Source organism: Anser brachyrhynchus (assembly GCF_964034855.1).
Source record: "Anser brachyrhynchus genome assembly, chromosome: 2".
NCBI classification, from domain to species: domain Eukaryota; kingdom Metazoa; phylum Chordata; class Aves; order Anseriformes; family Anatidae; genus Anser; species Anser brachyrhynchus.
This window is the reverse complement of record NC_137695.1, coordinates 5,687,638-5,694,984: the sequence shown is the minus strand read 5'-3', so window position 1 is coordinate 5,694,984 and position 7,347 is coordinate 5,687,638.

The window sequence follows — 7,347 nt, the reverse complement described above, 5'->3', positions numbered from 1 at the left end:
ATCCCCATGACACATAATCTCCTGATTCCCTTTCTGTGCAACAAGGGCTCCTTTCCTGGCTCAGCAGACTGCAGCCCTCTATAAGAACCGGTGACTCATCTCGGAGGCCTCCTGTTTGGTGAAATAAAAGTAGAGCCGAAACTTTGGCTTGCACCCAAGGAAAACGCTGTTGTCAGCTCACAATGCATACGCTACAGAGGCAAGCATCTCCCCTCATTGTATTAGAAATTAAGGGATTTTTTCAATCTGGTTTACCAAATCTTCCCTGTTTGCCTCTGCCTTCATTGGGACAAGGACAAGCAGTGCAGTTGGCTTCACTTTTGTTTGCAGCCAGGTTTCCCCCGCAGTATCGCAGTTGACATTAAGCTGGGCCAAGTCTGGCAATAATGACATCCGCTTGTGGCTTACTCAGAGCTGTCAGACAGCCACCCACTTGCACTGAGACTTGAAGAGGTCTTATTTAACGTGCGTGCAAGAGAGAGGTGCCCAAAGGCTGAAAAGGGTTTGTTTCCCACTGGAAAGGAAGGCTGGTTTCCACTAACCAGAAACCTCAGCAGCAGAAATAAGGAGAAGAGAGAAGATTTGAAACTCCTGCTATGCCAGGGAGGAAGCAAAAGTGGGTTTAAAAGCAAGCATGTTTCAGCCAGCTTTCTGTTTGTATAAAGGATGCAAGGTGAACAACATCGCTGTAATTCACACTGCAGGAGTGGCGAGAGCACCATCAGACTGTATGTGAGCAGCTGTTAAGTCTTACAGCCTCGGCAGCAAGACTGGACAGGAGAACAGAGACAGAAAGGACTTGCTCAGACCCTGAACCCTGACTCCGTACTCCCAACACCGTACCCCTTCTGTCACATCACCGGAGGACAGTTTTATTTCCTTTATATTTCCCTGTAGGAGCATACAAATCCGGTCGCACGCTCAAGCCAGTGCTTTCTAAAAGAGTGCTCGTTGCTTCCACTCTGTAGTTTACCTTGATAATAAAGGCTTGTACTTTTTACTTACACAGATGTTGCTCCTTCTGAGATTCTGTATGTGTGTCTTCACAGTCCCTCCTTCTGTTAGATCCTATGAAATCATGCTCTGAAAATGTACCGGGGGTGTTTAGGAAAAGCAGTGGTGAGGAGTACTTTGTTCCAAAATTAGAAACCAGGAGAGCTGTCATTGTGAACCGTGGGCTCTGGAGATCCTCGCCTGGATTTTCCATTCAGATGAACACAGGCACTGAGAACAAAAAGCTTTATTTATTTTTTTTCCAATGACACCTGTCTCTTTACTCCAAGGTGGTGTTCCAGCTTTCCAATCCCCCGTGAGCAGCAGAGAACCTTTGCCAAGAGGCTCTGCAATACCAGCAGTCCTCGTGCCAGCATGGAGGGGAACAAGCTTTCCACGTTCATGGGACATGGGGGGAGGTCTGTGAACTCTGATGAAGTTACACGGGAGGCCTGCAATAAAAGAAACACGTAGCCATGGACCATCCAGAGGAAACCTAGGGACCAGGCTAGCCAATATCTAGCAATTACTTCCTGCAGTATGAACAGCAGCGTGAGATCCCTTTGTTTCTCAGACAACCTCATGGGACACCAGGTCTTGGACAGACCCCAAATCCAAATCTATAATCATTTAGCCGTACTCTTCCCCTTGCTGCTTCGGATGTCCCTTTTCATTCATTAAAGCCATTTATCAACTTTCATTTATTCCTGGAGGTGTCACAGTCAGAAATGTCTGTTGTACCTATCTTGGATAACAGAGCCACAGAATTACACCTCATCATTCCTGCAGCATGATCTCCCTTTGTGGCTTATGCAGAACAAATCTGTTAGAAAGCTAGCCAGTTTTGTGACAGAGGAACTGGAGGGGGGGTCAAAGCTTTCTTTTGCTCTCCTCTGCTCTCCTCTATCCTCTGTCCTCTCCTCTCCTCTCCTCTCCTCTCCTCTCCTCTCCTCTCCTCTCCTCTCCTCTCCTCTCCTCTCCTCTCCTCTCCTCTCCTCTCCTCTCCTCTCCTCTCCTCTCCTCTCCTCTCCTCTCCTCTCCTCTCCTCTCCTCTCCTCTCCTCTCCTCTCCTCTCCTCTCCTCTCCTCTCCTCTCCTCTCCTCTCCTCTCCTCTCCTCTCCTCTCCTCTTTCTCCCTTCTCCCTTCTCCCTTCTCCCTTCTCCCTTCTCCCTTCTCCCTTCTCCCTTTCTGAATCTAGCTTGCTGTGATGGAAGTTCAACAACATGCAAATGCCAACATTTATATTTTCACAGACAGAAACAGGCTGCGATGAAGCACTGAGACGAGAAGGCAGAGGCCTCCTTCAGTAGTGACAGCCAGGTGAACAACAACAGCATCGAAGATGGTGGATACAGCAGTAGCACAACCACTTGTGTGCTGAGCAGCACTGCAAAGAGTAACACAGAGGGTGATCATTGCACATGGGCTGCGTGTTCTTTTGCAAGTTTCGATTACATTAAATGCTCTCACTTGATGAACTTCCTCCAGGACAAAAAAGCTTTTGTCCCTTGGACAAATGCCTCCAGCAATGCTGCGCTATTGCATTGCCGATTTCAGGCTTTGACCTCCGTTTATGTCCGTGTTCACAAGCATCTGTGACCAACCTCATTCCTGATGCATGGCACCAGCTTCAATCGGATGATGTTTCAGGTGGCTAAAGTAACAAAACTGGCCTAAATATTTCCTCTCTCATTTTGGAAACAGGTCCCAACTGTTGCTTTCTCTAAGTCTCTGTGAGAACGATGCTTTTGCAGCTAGTTTGTCATGCATGAAAAGGCTGACATCATCATTTGATGTTTTACTGAGTCTCCCCCTGAGCCCTTTACAGAATCTTGAATCATGCCATCATTAGCTGTTTCCATCAAAGCTTATCTGTGATATAGTGCAGCACTGCTCGAAGACAGATTGTAGTGATTCTGTTTGCAGTCCTGCTGTGGCCAAGCATATGCTCTAATGTCTCCTTGGGTATGACAAGTACAATCTCATTTTCTTGGATTTGAGCAGCCTGCTAAATCCTCCCCACCAGCATTAGACACCTCTTTCTTTTTGCACATATCTGATATTCCATCCAGATCTACCTGTCAGCTTTGTGAACCATTGATAACAGTGGCAAGCTGCCTTAATGCTGAGACTTCCCATTCCAGAGGTGCTGCTTTGATGTTTTGACTGCAAAAGATCTGGCACGCTCATCTGTGGTGATGGACACAGTCCCCCCAAAGTGTTCAGGTCACTCCCTGTGTAAATGCAGACACTCTTCTTACTGCTCAGAGCCTTTCCCCGGTGCCATGTCACACCTTGTTTGGAGGGCTCTTGGTTTGTCTTGGCTCTTGCCATTTGTCACTCATTGGTTTGGAGGGCTCTTGCCAGCAGGCAGTGTGTGGGGGCTATCTGACTTTGGTTCTGCCACGATCGCCTTTGTAGGAAAGCATACAGACTGGTTGCTCTCTCTAGGTCAGCCTGTGATCACTGTTCATTAAATCTGTCATTTCCTCTTCTGCCTTTCAGCGGTATTTCCTCCATCAGGAACCTAATGACCTTCTGCAAGCTCTCATCCACCTACAATTACTGGACTTGTCTGAGGTTTGCCAAATGGTTTAAATACCGTTTAGCGTCTAGTGTCAGCTACTGCTTATGGCTGCTGTATGGGCTTGCAACACACCCTCACCTGGAGTATGCCTTCAAAGTACAAGAAGAACCGACCTGGCTAAAGGATCAGAAGGGCATAAGTGCAATTAAAGTAGCTTGATGTCAGTAAATGAAATCCTTGGTTAATGTAATCCAACGTGGCTTCACCGGAGCTAACCAAAGGCTTGCTTCAACCCTCAGTTGACTAGAAATCTCAGTTCAAAAGGCTTCTAAAGCAAGAAAAAGAATTTGTGGTTTTGTGGTCACAATTAGGCCTTGGACATCATGTCTTTGTTGCGTTCTGATTCAGACTTCCTCCTATATTGTTGGAACGGATCAGTTCAACCTCTGCCTCCATCTCTTGTGCTGTAAAATGGATGTAACATCACTTCCACATCGCACAGTGCATTCTGAGTGTTGGCTGCCTTCGTGTTAGAGACCCATCTCTGATAATAATAGAAGCACAGAACATTCTAGACAGTAACATTTATAGAAGGATACAATCAGATCATCTCAGATGTTTTAAAACACAGATCCGAATGTTACTGTCCACTGAGGTACATGAATAGACACCAGGCCCTTTCTGCCATGCAGGCTGTGATGCAAGGACATCAAGAACCGCAGCTTAGGTGAGTCCCAAGGCTCATCCAGCTCACCAGAACATCTCCGCTAGATATGAGCATTTCCTGGGCCAGAGGAGGATGTCAATCTGCCATGGAGGAATAGCTGTGCCACACACCATTTTCTTCTTCACATCTCACTGGCTAGAGGTTGGGTTGTGCTGAGTTTTGTTTTAAGGAAGCGGTAGTTCAGTACGCAGTATTTCTGGGAATCATGTAAACAACTTTTGCCTGGTAATCCTTATCAGGAGGAAATGCCTTTATTAGCCCCCTTGTATGGGCTTCACATCTATTGGGGTTTTTTCTTGGGGACGAATCCCAAAGTCATCGTAGTCCTGCAGGCACCGCCTCCTTCCCCTGCAGAAAGTAAGGTTCTTTGCTGGAGATGGGAAGAACCAACACTGACCAAGGATGTGAAGGATTGGCCTGCAGGCCCAGTAAGAGCTGAGCCCTGATCCTGAAGGTGACGCTGGCATTGTGGTTTGGCCATGTGGTGCCAAGGAGAATGGCAAATAAACCAAAAAAAAAAGTCAAGTAAAAAGCCTTCACTTTCTCCACTCCTCCCCAAATAATATTTAGTGTGGTCCCCACCAAATTATACCTAAAATAGCTTTTGTCTGTTGCCATTTAGCCATTTAGGTCAGATCTATGAACTGCATTAACTTGCTCCTATTGTACTATTGCAGTTGGACTGTTGCCATCCTCCCCCCATGGGTTTTCTACAGATCTATATTTCAAAGTTATGGCGCTTGCAAAACTCTGTTGTGTGAGTTCAGACAAGCTAAAAAAAATTAGTCATGTTTCCTCTATTCCTGCTGCTTTACTAGGCTTCCTATTTGCAATCAAATTATTTTTAATTTTGACCGTGTTCCTATTGTTTGCCAGGAAGATAATAATCTTATCTCGTCGCCGGGATATTTCTCTCCTTTCTCATGTAGTTTCAGATGGATTAAATAAATACCCCTCGCACAAAGCACACCAAGTTGGGCGAAAGGGCATTTCGCGATCGCTGGCTGATGTGAAATTTAGGAAATGTCTCCCTTTTGGAAAAAGTAAAAGATTGGAAGTACGCGGACATGCCGTAAGGGCAGCTGTGCTGTTTCGGTGTGCTGATTGCATACACAGTTAATTTTTATCCATCCCAGAGCACCTTCACGGAAACACGTGGGTGAAGCTAAAAGTTAACGGGTGACACTGACTTTTGCTCACCAGCACGGAACAATGGCCACAGATGACAAATGTCCAAGATTTTGGTAAGGGAGAAGGCAAAAAATGTCTGAGTGGTCCTGCGGGACCCTTCTGCTCCTTCTTCCCCGGTGAAACCACATTAGCTCCATGCAGGAAACTGGGGATCTCCCCACCGTGCCGTCCATCCGATAGGAAGGCTTTCCACAGAACATCCATGGACGCTCTCAATCCCCTCCACGTGTCCAGAAATCATATCAAAGGGATTTAAATGGCAGCAAGTCAGTTCATCGCATTTTGAGACTTAAAATCAAGGCATTTTGAGTCATTTCCAAGGGAAAGATAAAAGCTCAGCAAGGCTGCAGGACCAGCCTGCCAGCTGAGAACAAACCCAACGATGAGGATCAGATCCCTCTCAAGCCTTTCCAGTTTCTCCGGCAGCCCCATCTGTGGAAGACTTGGGTTGTTAACACACAAACGACAGCCACGCAATGGAAAGTTGTACGGACTACTCGTAACCAAACTGTTCTGTTTTGTGTTTTGTAACCTTCACCCAAATACACTTTCCTAGCGCTGGATGCTGAGTGGTTTACCCCCAGCTTCCTAATTATCGAAGCACTGCTGCTTGTATTTTGCTGCAGATGAGGAAATGAGGACATATGGCTTTTGTGATAAGAGATTTATGTGAGCTGTCTGTGCAACAGCGCTGCAACTTTCTATACAAGTCCATTTATAAAACAAAACATGTGTAAACAGTCAGGTTTTGATTGTTTCTGTCATTTCTTCCCCCTCGTGACAGATGTAAGGGAAAAACTGCAGGTTTCCAGTTGAAGCGTGCAGATAAGTTTATGGCTAACGGGACGGATCCCAGTTGTGGTAAATCAGTCTCTACTTCCCCTGATTTCTGTCAGCTAAAATCCAGCTCCGTGCGGGTGAACGGGAAGAAATACAAAGAAACTCGGGCTCGATGGCTGCTTGTGCTTGATTCACTGTCAGCTGTAGGAGTGCAGACATGCCTGAAGAGCTCTGGCCGGCGCTTCTTCATCAAGAATACGCTAAGAAGTGCAAAATACTGTAAAACATCCGCTATAATCCTGTGATTAAAGGGTGGCCTTGACTACACGCCTGTGGATGGATTACCTTTCAAATCAGGAGAGGGATTATGGAAATAGGGTCGTATTCTCAGGGAGCCAAATCCTGCCAAAGTCAGTGGAGTCAAAGAACAGGGCAGGCTGGATGCACACGCCTAAAGCCAAGTCAGGACCAAGCTCTCCCAGTCCATGTCTCATCCCCTTAGACTTTACTCAAGAGGGGTCAGTCACAGGGTGGAGAATCTCGATTCTACCCAGGAAACTATCGCGATTTTCTCTGACCTGTCTGGGAAGCTGGGATAGAAATGCAGGATGTCCCCTGTGATTTTTGGCTTTCTTGCAGTTTCAGCTGCAAATGCTGCAAGGACGGTGTTTCTTGTGCTCCTTTCTACAAACTTCTGGCACCAGATGAGCCCATAGATGTTCTGGGATAGTTCTGACCTTGCCTGAGAAAGTCTAAAGTGCGTCCGTTTGCAGACAGGCAGTATAACTTGCCAGGGCTTTCCGCTCTACCCCTCTCACCAGCCTGATGTACAGCATCACCTTGCAAATACTGCTTGGAGGACACAAGTTTCAAGGTCCATGCATACATGGTATGTGAAAAAGCATTGCAGAAAAACGCTCACCAACTGTGTTTGCTCAACAACCCACCCCGAAATCAGGTCCTCTTCACTTTCACTTTGTCCTTCTTGGAGCTGTTTCTGCCTTTGTTTAGGCAGAGAAGGTGAGTCATGGAACAAAGGCAGCATGGAAAGTTACATTCAGCCATGAAAGCACATGTGACAGCTACCAGGAAATAAAAAAATCATCCACACAACTTAACCTTGGTGTAA